Source organism: Balaenoptera borealis (genome assembly GCF_965194805.1).
Source record: "Balaenoptera borealis genome assembly, chromosome: 6".
In the NCBI taxonomy this organism is placed as follows: domain Eukaryota; kingdom Metazoa; phylum Chordata; class Mammalia; order Artiodactyla; family Balaenopteridae; genus Balaenoptera; species Balaenoptera borealis.
The window spans coordinates 15,777,458-15,791,692 of record NC_138863.1 but is presented as its reverse complement, the minus strand read 5'-3'; the positions used below and the strand labels follow the sequence as shown (position 1 = coordinate 15,791,692).

General features: G+C 41.2%; 1 long non-coding RNA gene across 1 annotated transcript; it reads left to right on the top strand.

The window, feature by feature from the left end:
• The first annotated feature begins 1,400 nt into the window (after positions 1-1,400).
• On the top strand, positions 1,401-14,013 carry LOC309630967. Its single transcript, XR_014245983.1, has 2 exons — positions 1,401-11,309; positions 11,605-14,013. It is a non-coding gene; the product is annotated as an uncharacterized lncRNA (long non-coding RNA).
• Positions 14,014-14,235: the final 222 nt, after the last annotated feature.

The window sequence follows — 14,235 nt, the reverse complement described above, 5'->3', positions numbered from 1 at the left end:
AAAAGCAGACATTTCTAAGACTTGTGTTTCAGGTGCACATATATTTATTTGTAACTATATAAATATATGTGTATTCAAGTTTTCAAAACTTATCTAATGTCTAGAATATCAAATTTTCTGATGTCATGATGTCGCTAGGACTGCAGAAGTTCCCAAGCAGATGATATTGTCAGAGGGACAAACGTCAGATTATTTGTTCTTCTTGATTGCAGGCTCAGGAGCTGTCTCAGGGCACCACACCATCAGAGAAAATTATTGTCATGATGTTTGCCCAGCTGGGGTGGAGGTGGATCAGGGGAGGCCTGCTGCCTCCCCTGGAATGGAATGAAGTTCACTTCTCTGAACCAGTTTGCCTACCCTGGCAGCACACGTGACATGAAAAATGCAGGTGCCTTCATCAGGCAAGTATTGCTGGGTAATTCCCAGTTGTCTGAGGGTTATTTGGCACACTCTCAGTAGCTGACATCTGAACAGTAAGTAATCTGGTTTTCAGTGAGGTAATTACCCAGAAAACCTGCACCGTCCGTACACCTAGGCAGTGTGTTACGATATATGGAACAAACGACACACCTGAGTAAGCTTACAGTCGCTAAAACACTATTATCTTTAATCACAAGAATATGTCAAAATGATTGCTCTATTTGTGTGCAAGCTTAAACCACCTGCTCTAAAACCACATTGTAGGTATTTGCTCACTCTTTTTTAGGATGCTGGGGACCTTGAAAGTGATTTTTTACTCATAAGTTAGTTCGGGAACATACCCACTAGAGTTTGGTCCAGATTCACAACTTCCGAATCAGGGACTTCCTCTGCCCAAGGAGACCCAAGGCTGAGAATCTTTGACCTCACCACCAAGTGTTCCTCTTTGCCGGAATTAGGTGGAAATTTCATATGAATCCTTTCACCACTGAGCAAACTTTCAGCTTTTTTACATAGAAATAATACAGAAATATCTAAAAATATAAGCATTTCAGAGGCTGGTGGACAATGGCTGTTCTTTTTTCATTAGTGATCACAAGCCCCTTGACAGTGGAGAATTCATTGACTAGTCGGTGATCATCCTCTAGAAATTTTCAGAACGCTTTGCTGAAGTCAGTCAACTTAGAAATGATAACTAATTTCTAGAGCCATCTTGCTGATGTGGAGAAGTTTATTATACATATGTGTTAGTTTACAAGAAGTAAATCTGGCGTAAGGACCAAGTCCAAATTCAGGGTATTTGTTCTTCTTGAAAGCAATTCTACCTCTCCTTTAGACAACGTTTATCAATTTACTTAGTCTCTCCATGCCTCAAGTTTCCTTCCATTCATTAATTAGCAAGTATTTGTTGAGTCTCCCATGTGCCAGACTGTAAGCTTTGTAGATAAAATGGCAAAGAAATGGACAAAAAAAAAAAAAAAAAATCATCTTGGGGCTTCCCTGGTGGCGCAGTGGTTGAGAATCTGCCTGCCAATGCAGGGGACACGGGTTCGAGCCCTGGTCTGGGAAGATCCCACATGCCGCGGAGCAGCTGGGCCTGTGAGCCACAACCACTGAGCCTGCGCGTCTGGAGCCTGTGCTCCGCAACAGGAGAGGCCACGACAGTGAGAGGCCCGCGCACCGCGATGAAGAGTGGCCCCCGCTCGCCACAACTAGAGAAAGCCCTCGCACAGAAACGAAGACCCAACACAGCCAAAATAAATAAATAAATAAATAAATAGCGTTCCCTTTAAAAAAAAAAAAAACAAAAAACTTGCCTCACAGAGCCTACATTCAAGTGGAGGAAAGTGTACAATGAACAAACAAATATGTAAGTGTAATATATAGTATGTCAGATAGTGATAAATTCTATGAAAAATAAAACTGTAAAGAAAATAGAGGATCCTAGTGTAGAAGGGCATGAAAGACATTATAATTTTAAATGGGGCTGTTCAAGACTTTTCCTAAGAAGGTGACATTTGAGCCAAGTTCTGAAGGAGTGAGAGAATGAGCAATGTGGATATCTGGAGGAAAGCATTCCAGAGGAAAAAGGAAATGCAAAGGCCCTGGGCTGCGAGGACACCCGGTGCATTCCAAAAATGGCAAGGTGGCCAGTGGGGCTGGAGCTGAGTGAGCAAAGGGGAGGCATTAGGAGGCCAGATCTTGTCAGGCCTTTTAGGACATTATAAGGATGTGGGTTTAAAGCACCAGACTTACAGCATCAGAGTTTAGAGTGTTTGTTTTCAGTAGAGTGGCATGATCTGACTTGCACTTTAAAAGGATTATGCTAATTCCTGTGTGAGGATTAGATTATAGGGGAACATGAATGCAACTGCTTACTCAACAAAGGACATCAAGTAGCAGCCATTGCAATAATCAAGGCACAGGACAACTATGGTTTGGACTGAAATAAGACCGGTAAATATTGTTGAATTCTAGATATATTTTTGAGGTAGAGTCAACAGAATGTCAATGGAATGAATGTGGGTTATGAAAGAAACAAAGGATGACTGCAAGATTTTGGCTCAAGGAAATAGAAGGATGGAGTTTCCCTTTCCTGAGGTGAGGGAGACAGTGTGAAAAGCAGGTTGGCTAGGCAGCAGTATGGGAGGAAACACTGTGGAAATCAGGAGTTCCAGTTGGGAAATGATGGGTATGGTCAGACATCCAAGTAGACATGATAAGTAGTTGGTTATACGAATCTGGAGGGCAGGGGACAGATCTGCACTGAGAATAGAACTCTGGGAGTCATCAGCATAGAGGTGACATTTTTAACTCTGAGACTAGATGAGGTCATCGAGGGGTAAGCCTCTAAAATTCAATCACCTATGCAATAATGAGGAAGCAGAGAAGGAGACTGAGGAAGAGTTGCCAGTGAGGTGGGAGCACGTTGAGAACTGATGACAGTGTGTCCAGGAGGAGGAACTGAAAAGCTCTGTCAAGCTCTGCTGAGGTCTCATGAGATGAGGATGGAACTGACCACCAGGATCGCAATGCTGAGATCACTGATGACCTTGGTGAGCATCTTTTCTTCCAAAGAGAATAAGAAGAACTGAAAAGAGTATAGACAGTTTTTTCAAGAAGTTTTGCTCTGAATGGGGACCAAGGAAAAGGACAATAGATGAAGAGGGATATGAAGTCAAGACAATTTTTTTTTAAATCAGCTTTATTGAGGTGTGACTTACATACAATACAACTCATCAACTTCGGGTGTACCGTTCAATGAGTTTTGACAAATGTGTACATCAGTGTGAGTGCCACCACAATCCAGATGCAGAACAGTTTCATCACCTCAGAAACCTCTTAGGTGCCTCTTCCCATCAATCGGCCTCTCATCCCCAGACCCGGGAAGCCACTGATCTGTTTTCTGTCACTATAAATGAAATTTGTCTTTTTTAGTTTCACATAAATGGAATCATCCAGTATGTCATCTTTCACGTCCAATTTATTTTGCTCAGTATATTGTTTCTGAGAATTATCCATGTTGATCTGTGGATTGGTACATACTTCCTTGCCATTGCTGAGTAGTATTCCATTGCATGGATATACCACAGCTTTTTTACCTATTTACCTATTGATGGACATGTAAGTTGTTTCTAGTTTGTGCTCTTATGAATAAAGCTGCTATAAACATTCATGTTTAAGTCTTTTGTGGATTTGTTTTTCATTCAAGCAGATGTTTTTGCTTAAGATCAAAGAAATTTGGGAATTACAATTTCAGTTATGGCAGTGCTGAGATTTTGATTGTGTCATAAAATCTTAGTACTGGGATGATATAGCTCCTTGGACAATAAATAAGCATCCTTCACCTATGGTCATTTATTCAGTATTGTACTCTAGCAACTCATGAGGATATTGACTTTGTCCTCAAGTAACACATAATCTAGTGAAGAAAACGAAAGTGTAAATAAATTGAATGAGGGCAGGCCTATTAACAGAATGGGCAGTAAACTCAAGGGACTCATTGTCCGGAAAGACAAAACTGGCCACACCTATAACTTGGCTTAAGAAAATGTTTGTAGTTAGTGATATCATGAGCTATCATATAAAGAATGAATATACCAATGTTAAAGTAAAGTCAGGTATGCTTATGACACATTCTTAACCCTGAAGACCATTATCATCTTCATCACCAACTGCACCCAGCATGCTTTCTCAGAAAGCCACCATGGATGCATTATTAGCAAAGGGCAGCCTTCCCATGATTTGATGACCAGCCACTAGTGTGTGATCAGAGAAGCTTAGCATGTGTTGTTTCTAGTCCTGCCTGATTCACCTTTAGCATGATCTAGGATAACCCTCCTAACTTTCTACGCTCTTATTTCTTTTTTTGCGAAGTGTAAATACAACATCTGAGTGGGATTAATGGAGAAGTGTCATGGGATGTGTTTCCCGACAACAAAGTGAAGTGTGAAAACTGACAGCAAAATATTAGCATGGGGACATGAGTTTCTCTGTGTTTCCAAAACTTTAACTATCAAAAATAGACATATTAAACCTACTCCTTCCAACCTACTAGGAATAGATGGGCCAAAGTATACTGTCATCTGAGAACTGACCTGGCACGTACAACTAGGTTTAGGTATCGTTGAGAGCTGGCCTGACGTTCACAGCTGGGCATGGGGTTTCCTGTTTGACAAACAATCTCCCAGAACACTGGCCTCAGACACAGTCACTCTGAGGCCATGATGAAGTGAGGCAAAAGAAAAGCACTTCCTAATTTTATCTAAGAACAGACAGAAATACAGTCATTATGCAATCCACAAAATACCAAACAATCCAGTTGCTCATAGCTAATATGATTGACTGCTCTTTCTTTACTAATTACAGTTTTATGCTTGCTCTAGACTCTTCTCCCTATAGATAAGACTTACTGAGATGCCTAATCATTGAATTGTCCCTGCTTTCTAACAGAAGCCACTCTAGACCCTCCCCTAAAGTCACCCAACCAAAGTCAAGATCCTGTAATAAGTCATTTCTAATACCTTCTCACCAAGACATCCCACAGATCCCCATGTTGTGTGTTCTCCCTTATTGCAATGAGTAATCAATTCAGCATGTTAATTACATGTATGCCCCTGGTGGTCTTTCACCAGAAGGCATTGACAACACATTTGCCCCAGAATTTTCAGTACAGGAAAAGGGAAGCAGAACTTAAGATGTTACATCTCTCAGAAGTATTAACACTTAGCAAATCTTACTCTTGTTTAAAAACCCTTCTGGGACAAAGACGTGATTTCCTACCAGTAAATATAATGTTCCAGTAAGGAATGGGATGGAGGTGGCAATATTGGGACTGAGAATGTCGACAAGATTTCCTCCTCTGATTCCTCCCTCATGACCCCTGCCTTCCCAGTCCTGGCCAGTTATAGACACAGCCCTGCCCAGACTCTGATTCAATCAGCCCTGACCAGGGAAGGGATTAACACCAGTGTGTAGAGTCTGGAATTCATCTTGCTGCTGCAGGCCTGGTATCTGATGAGCCCCAAGCACGAGGCTGCAGCCCTGTTCTCTCACCAGACTTCAGCCTCAATTTCCTGCTTATTATTCCAGTCTACTGCTGGGTCTGGAGCTTTGCCTGGAACCTTCACAGCCCATTGGGAAGGGATCCAACACCTTGCGGCACCCTTGCCCTTATCCCTCCCCTGGAGGCTGTAGCTTGTTCCTTCTATTCCCAGTTGCTGGCAGGGGTACCATTCCAAATGTGTTTATCCTCAGGAGTCATGACGTGGCTGACCTTTCTGACACTGCAAATTGCACCACTGGCTCTGGAGCCCTTCAGCTGAGAAAGTTCCCCAGCCCTGGGCCCATCTGGTCCTAGGTTTCTCCAGCACTTCCTCTTGGCCAGTCACGCAGCACCCCTGACCGTTGAGCCCACCCAAGTTATAACAGCCCCAGCTCACCAGACACAGTTTATTCATATGCAACAGGACACCTTCCTTGGCCATCACCCAACAGAGAAAGTTGCTACAAGAACCAGCCTGCTGAGTCTTTAGGGCTTCCAGACATAATTTTAGATTCAAGAAAACAGCAGGAGACAGGAGGGGGTTGCCTCTTACCACATGAAGGAGTGCATAGCAAGAAGTAGAGTCATTATTCTATGTGCCTAAATCACTTTCCGGGAGCAAATAAATGCAACTTCAAAAACCCGATGACTTAAAAATACATAAGGACTTGATCAATACTTGACTATTGAGTACTAACTAGATATCTAAAGACCTCATAAGTATTCCATAAATATTTGTTCAACTAATGAATAGATTTGACAGAAGGGAAAACTGAAGCCCAGTTTCCACTGCTTTTGTTCAGTATTACTCAGCTAGAGAGCATAGAATTGGAACAGAGCCAAGCTCTCTTAGCTCCAACTCAACACTCTTTCTACTAGAGTAAGGTCCTCATTAAATAGATATTGGTTAATTCATAACAGCACTAACTTCAAACCCTATTTTTACTGGTCTTTTGTCTCTAAAATTATTGAAGCTTTACTAGCTTTTGGAAGCTAATATTGGCTGCCCAAGCACTTGGTCAAGAAATAGGCCACATATGCACCTGAATTCTGTGGCAAACTTGGGATAGGAACCCATTCATTACCAAAGGTTTACAAACATTTTTATCATCCAAAAATACTTAAATATTACAAAAACGTGTAGCATTTTCTTGTCCTTGAACCACAGAGTAGAAAGGGGGTATAGGAAACAATGCGCCATGGATGGAAGAGGTGGCGGTGGGCACAGAAAAGGGATGGAAAGTCAAAGAAACACCTTTGCAAATTTCCTAGAATTAACCCTATCCTCCCCCCACATCACTTCAGAAAAGGAGCCTTAAAAGGAGGAGTACACGTCACACCACTGTTCTTCCTGATATAATCAAGGGTTGCTGGAAAGAACACAACTCTTATTAAAACACAAACACCAGCTGTGTTAGACCTAACTTACACTTAATTAGAAGTAATCCCTTTAATCAGATGATTTGATTGCCTTGCTACTCAAAGTGTGGTCCTCAAAGGACCAGCAGAGTCGGAATCACCCAGAAGTTTGTAAAAAATGCAGACTCTCAGGCACACCCCACTCCCCCCGAAGCAGAATCTGCAGTCTGCCAAGATCCCCAGGTGATTCACGTGCACTGGGATGTTTGAGAGGCTCTCTCTTAGCAGTTCTAAAGATGCAAACTTGACTGGTTCAGGCAAGAGGTCATGTGGTTCCTAGACGTCTTTAAGGCATGGGTGGGAAAGACTGCAGAGGATGCAGAAGGTGCCAAAGACAAACTGGCCTTCTTAGTATGTTCCATAAGGACCTGGTGGCCTGAAAATAGTTGCTTCCACTGGAAATCACCTGGTTGTATAATGGATTGCTGAGACCTGTGAGATTCAACTGATGGTGTTGACGTAAGAACCATATATGCTACATATGTACAAGAATTAACTCAGACCCTCGTGATTGGCCTGTCAGCTGCAGTATTGGGCAAGAGAGGTTATGGAATTCTTCAAGGCACCTGAATTACAGTGAAGGTACACCCAGGTATTAGGAGACCCTTACCCTCATGCTCCCATGAATCTGAGTCAGAGCTCTGATTCATGTGCAAAACCCTCCGAACTATGTAAAATGCAGAAGTGTGCAATTAACTAGAGAATGAGAAACAAGAGCTGCTACTCTAATGAAATAAACCACTTGTTTTTGCTTATTCCACTGAAACCAAATTACCTAAGCAGTATATTTTTCAACATAATTGCTTATGTTTAAGATGCAAATAAAAACAAGAACAGTACTCCAGCCTCTATAATATGTCTCTCTTCCTTTTTTTTAACCAACTATCTACTTGGAAGCCTGACTGCACAAACATCTGAAAGCTTTAATTATCTGTTTTCTCTAGGGTGGAGTCTAAACCTCAAGAATTAACAAAAGTTACCTCTTTGGCCAGTAGGGAGCAGTGAAGGGCAGCAGAAGAGGAATTGGCTGCAGGCAACAGGCTTCTCCCTGGGGCAGATATAAGCAAACCAATCACAATTAGAGACCAAAACATCAGCTGTTGGGCCTTGTAGGGAGGTAGAGTGCCCTAATTAAGGAGGGAGTGCCTCAGAAAGAGCAGAAATCATGTATATGACCCCAGGAGAGGGAAGTTGCAGGAAGCAGTTAGAAAGGAAGACAAGAGGGAAACCAGCTGATTGCATCCTGGAGGGGACAGTTCTTGAAGTAAGTCCAAGCCCAGCCTGCAGGCTTGGCCTCAGGGAGCTTTTTCAAACAGAGCTAGAATTCATTTCATTTGAGAGAATCACTCAGCTTGTAGCCACTACCTCCCACATCATTCTTGCAGATGAAGCCCCTATGTCCCCCAGAGGACTGCAGTGAGGGTTGAGGTCTTAAATTGCCAATTACCTACCCCACAATAACAAGAGCTGATGGAGTTCGGAGAGAAAGGGGTGGGGGGGCGAGGAGGAAATCACTCCTCAACCAATCAGAAAGCTTAAAAGCATGATGTCCATGATATATTCACTTAACCAACTCCCTCCTTTGTAAGACAACACACCTTTTAACTGTAGGAGTAAATTTGGACCCAGGCAGATATACAGGGACCAGTCCCAGGGCACTACTTTTGTAAAGATGACATGAGCCCAAGTACTTAAATTGGAATCTGGTTTTCCAAATACTGTTTAAAAATAAACTCGCCTCCCATTTAACTCCTCCCAACGTCTGTGCCTATAGTACCAAACTTTCTCAATTTTAAATATTCAGTCCTGCTGAACCATTAATACACACACACTTATCAGGTAATTGTGAGTCAGTGGAAAAAATCTGGTCCCTATAAACATGCCTCCCTTCTAGAGAGATCTGACACCTCACAAGCAGTATATATGTGGTTTTTCATTTATACATGAAGCCAGAAAAAAAACTGAATTCTGAAGATATGCTTTTGAGGGATATTTATTAAGATCGTACGAACTCCTAGTTGTTATTCCTATGTTCTCCACTGAATTTAACATTCTTAGCCTTTTCAATGTTTTCTCTTTTTTTAAGGCTTTTTGGTCAAAATATTCCAAAGTCTTTGTACTAAAAACATCAACAGTACCTCAATCCAAATTTGTAACACATTTCACAAATGGCCTAGTTAATATGTGCTTAGACTCATAAGCAGTAATAATCACGACAGGTACAATTTCACAACTGCTTGCTCTGTGTCGGAAACTACTAGGTGCATTATATGGTCTATTGCTGGTACTTCAACTACCACTCTTGTTTGGCAGATACTATCTGCATTAGAGATGAAGATAAGATTCAACAAGGTAAGTAAGTTATTTCTCTCCTAGTCTCCACCGCCTCCTTGGTTAATTCCACAAGTAAATATTAATAGAGAGGGCCATATCCACCCCAGAGTTGTTGCCTGCCTACTGTGGACCAGCCTTCTTTCTAGATGTTCATAAACATTCGCTTATTTAATCCTCACAAAAACCTTGTGAGAGAAGTCTAATTTTTACCGAAATGTGGGTGAGAAAACTGAATGCCTTAAATAAAATACATAGGAGTACAAAGAAGATAAATTATATTGAAAACAACTATTTAAATGTTTTTAAAACTAAAGTTATGACACGATAATATATTTGTTTCTTTATTATACCTGGTATCAGGTCTAATAATTACTATCCTTTATAAGTGGTGAAGAACATGTAAAATAATATGAAAATACCTGATTTCTTTTGGTGTCAGAGTCCCAGATATTGCTAACGCTATTGTGGTTTGCAGCCTACATTCTCAATTGAGGGAAATGCTAAATTTCAGATTTACAGTGCTGAAAATAAAGATGTAATTTTTTCCATCCAAGCTTGTGGATCCTTTGATTCTATTCCCTTCCTCTTGCTCAGACCTTCAGGACAGTTGTTTAACTTCAGAATTGTTTTTTATTGTTTACAGGTAAAAAAAAAACTCTCATTAACAGGATATTTTGAGATAGATGTGATTTTCCTCCTTAAATATCACTTGGTAGCTTTAACTCAGACAAGGTTGAAACATAGCAAAGTTCACAGATTTAAAATATGTTAAAGGGCTTATTTGTTATCTGTGACTTTTAAGGGCTTCACTCTCTTTCTGTTGAGCCTTCATCAAAACTATTTAAAACTACTGCCACATCACTTGATGTTCATTATGCAGTGAATAAATGGAGATATAAATTGTAGCCAGTCTTCTCTAGAAATCTATAGTTTGGCCTGATTGAACATTTCTCAGGCACTACAGTTGCAAAAACCAGTTCTCCGTTTGCTGAAATTCTGTCTTTATCCCATAAAACCGCTAGATGGCACTGATTGTTTGATATTCATCTTTCCCCTGGCATATCCCCTCCTCACCAACCCCCCCCCAAAAAAAAACCTGAATTTGAAATGAAGAAGATTATGTGGCAACTTTATCCACAAACTCTAAGAGTTGACATCTTTTTCTGAAGTGAATTAAAGCTTTTTTCATTCTATTCGTATTTTATCTTTTAAAGACCATTACATCATTTAATTCCTTTGATTCTCCAGAAGCTTTTTCAAGTCCACTAGAACTTCAGTAATTCAAGATGTTTCACACCAATTAGAACTACCTTCTCTAAAACATTCTGTGTTTTTCCTGCAAAAACATAAGCCATGGGAAGCCTTGCTTCCTATCTGGGATGCTGGCAACAGAGCATTTTTAGAGTAGTGAAACAATTCTATGAAATGCCTTCCTGTCATAGGAGCTGAGATACTTGTCCTGCAGTGCTTCGGAGAAATCACATTTTTGGGCTGATGCATCAGTCATGGGTCATAAATAGGACAAGGGCTGCACTTAATAAAAAATTGGACCAACACACTCTACAGTGATATGGGATTTGTGAGAAGTACTTTTAAGGGAGTAATAAAATGTAACTATGGTTTAAAACTGTCTCTCAAAATAAGCACATTCATTATATTAGCAACTAAAGTAACATAACAGCAAGAAGCACTATCAAGATATATTCCTAGTAGTACTGAAGTCCTACTGTTGTATGCCCTTGGTGTAAAACATGATTGCTGTTAATTTTTCATAACTTTGCATACTGCATGTAAGATCACATGAAATAAATCAATGAGTGCCAGCTACTGTATTTATCATTTGGAACAAGAGAAGGAATCTGATTGGTTATCATTGAGAAGGTGGTATTCTCATCCTCTCAGCCTCTGATAGGTATCGCCATTGGAGCCATGATTGACAAGCCCACATTTGAGTGTGTGGAATCTGGTAATTCATTCTAAATATTTATACCTCAATTTACCATCAAAAGCCAGACTTGTGTTTAGCTTTCCCCAATTTAAAATTTCATCCCAAGACATAGCAACCTTCAAAATGTTTATTACATCTCCTAAAGTTAAGATTGCCATGAATGCAAAAATAAGGGTTTTCCTTTCCAACAAGGAAAAGGAAAAGAAAAAAGGAATTAAACTCTCAAACCTGAAGAGGCCATTCTTAATGCTTGTTACCACTCTACTGCTTTGGGGCAAGTACTTATGGGTCCATGCAGGGGAGGGCAGCCTTAGAAAGCAGGCTGGTATTAGATAAAACCCAAAGAAGCTTGAATGAATGAAATGAGAGTAGATCACAAAAGGAGTTTGTCTCATCTCTAGGTTTTCTTGTGGCTGCGTTTATGTGTTTACTTGAGAAGGGCTATTTATTTCCGCATGGTGTTCAGAATCATTTGGCTGCCATGTCTAATATTTCCAGCCAGCATGCCAGGTCCCAGAGCACCACAATTTGTACAGTTCACCATTGGTTGCAGGTAGTGACCCCAGGATTCTTCGGTATTGCTTTATGGGTTATGAGGGAGACATTTTCTCCTGGGCAGGAAGGGGCTGAGGAGATCAGTCTAAGGATATATTGGGTGCTTTAGTAACAGTGGTTCCTTGCAGCATCTCAAGAGCAGTTTCCCCTATAGTGAGAAGAAAGTAAGAAGCCAACCCAGTCCCTGGAATGGAATGTTAGGGAAAAAAATTATGCCTTCCGGTTCTAATACATGTGTCTTGTTAAATGCTTCTAATTTGTACTTTTTTTTTTTTCAAAATTATTACCTTTAGATCTGGATATGGGAGAACCACTTTCAAAGGTTCATTTAGTTAAGTGCTTTTTAAGCATTTGTTTTGACTTAAGTTGGCCGCACTCTTTTCCTAAGATTGCCCTACAAATTAGCATGGAATTATTGCCTTTTGCCCAAAGAAAAAGAGGTGGCAAATAGTAATAATGGTAAGGCAAGTGTAGACCAGAACTCTGAATCTTGAAAGAGTTTACTTACTTTCCAACAAAAAGGGTAGCGTATGGGCAATAGAATACACATTCTGTATGCATGCGTATGTGTGTGTGTGTGTGTGTGTTATGCCACATAAGAATTATTTTATATGTCAATAATTTTGTTTCTCTGGGAAATCGACTTCATCGGAGGCAGACTCACTTTGCCTAGTATTTTTGGACATATTCACTAGTCTCTCTGGGTTTTTTCATCTGACCTGTTTGCATGATTAGACTACAAATCAATCAATATAACTCTTTGATTTTCTGCCATCTTTAACTTTGTACTTTATGATGATACAATGATCTCACCGTGGCCGGTTTCAGCCAGACCCCTGGGTCTGCCAGTTACCTTCGCATGTGCCAGGAGGTGAACATGAACTCATTTCAGGAAAAGCAGACTGATTTGTTCAGGTGTGAGCAGTGGCTTTTTTAACTGCCAAAGCATTCCAGTTCAACAAGATGTTCCAAGAAAATATAATTTTGGAACCAATCCGTTCAGCTCTAGGTAGGAGAGGCCGCTTAATTACTCTCAGGTGGTCAGACAGAAACAGCAAGAGCAGGGTCTTAGCTACACAGCAACCAAAGCCTGTCAGGAGCGGGTAGTTGGGCTCTGAGCCCTCCTGAAGGATCAGGTACAGAAAGTAAGGGAAGGAACTGGGCCTGGTTTCCTTCACAGCAGAAGTTACTGGAAAGTGCCAGGACCAAGTCATGGGCAGGGAGCAGAGTAGGTACAAGGTGGAGGGCATCTTGACCCTGAATCCGATTTGTCTCAGATTCCCTGAGATCTTATCAGAGTCACTCTCTGCTGTTTTGCTGTCTGCATTCCTACGTCTCCCCTGCCACTTCTCATTACTTTATCTCCCACTTGAAAAGGTTTCATTGTTTAATAATCTGCAGCGTTTCTGCTAATGAATCCAGTCCAAATGTTTGAGCTGCAAGACAAGTCTGTCCTGAAACTGCTCTCTCCTTCATCCTGCTTCACATAAATGTGAACAAGGCAGAGGGATAGGGAAGAGAGATACCGTAAGGAAATAAATAGCACATCAAGTTCTCTTTATTTAGACAGTGATTTTCCCCAAACTTAGTTAAATTCCAAAAATTTCACTGGGCTCCATTCTATCAAAAATCAATTCCCTCCCAGGTGTGTTGACTAAAGTACATCCTACTCTGAAAAGGATCAAGGACCACTGATGGCTGAAGAGGAATGAAATTCAGTGCTCTGACTTGAAAGAGTGGAAACCCTATTCCCATAAGCCTCAGGAGGAAACCTAGTTTACGTAGGTGCCAGTTTACAAGTTAACATGTTTGCATGATGGCAAAAGGGAGAAGCCATCTGACTTTATAAGCTAAGACAGCTTCACACTGAGATAATGTGAAAACACAGTTTTGGAAAGGCTGAACCTCAGACTGTCAAAGAATTTAAAATCTATGGTCTGGGGGCTTCCCTGCTGGCGCACTGGCTGAGACTCGGTCTGCTGATGCAGGGGACATGGGTTCCAGCCCTGGTCCGGGAAGATCCCACGTGCTGCGGAGCAACTAAGCCCGTGCGCTACAACTACTGAGTCTGTGCTCTAGAGCCTGTGAGCCACAACTGCTGAGCCCGCGTGCCACAACTGCTGAGGCCCGCACGGCTAGAGCCCGTGTTCTGCAACAGAGAGGACACCGCAATGAGAAGCCTGCTCACCGCATCGAAGAGTGGCCCCCGCTCGCCGCAACTAGAGAAAGCCCGTGCACAGCAACGAAGACCCAACGCAGCCAAAAATAAATAAATAAAATAAATAAATTTATTTTTTAAAAAAATCTATGGTCTGTGGCCAGGATTCCTCATAGAGGTAAATTATAAATAAGGTTTCCTAGGGATCTGAGTTAGATCCCAATACTAAATATATCACTAAGGACAGTCGGTCTGTCTGAGCTTGTGTCTGCATGCACAAACTAGTTTGGCTCTTTGATGCATATGAAAATCATTTTGGTTCTGAGAACAGATTAAATTCACAAGTGCCTTTCCCTC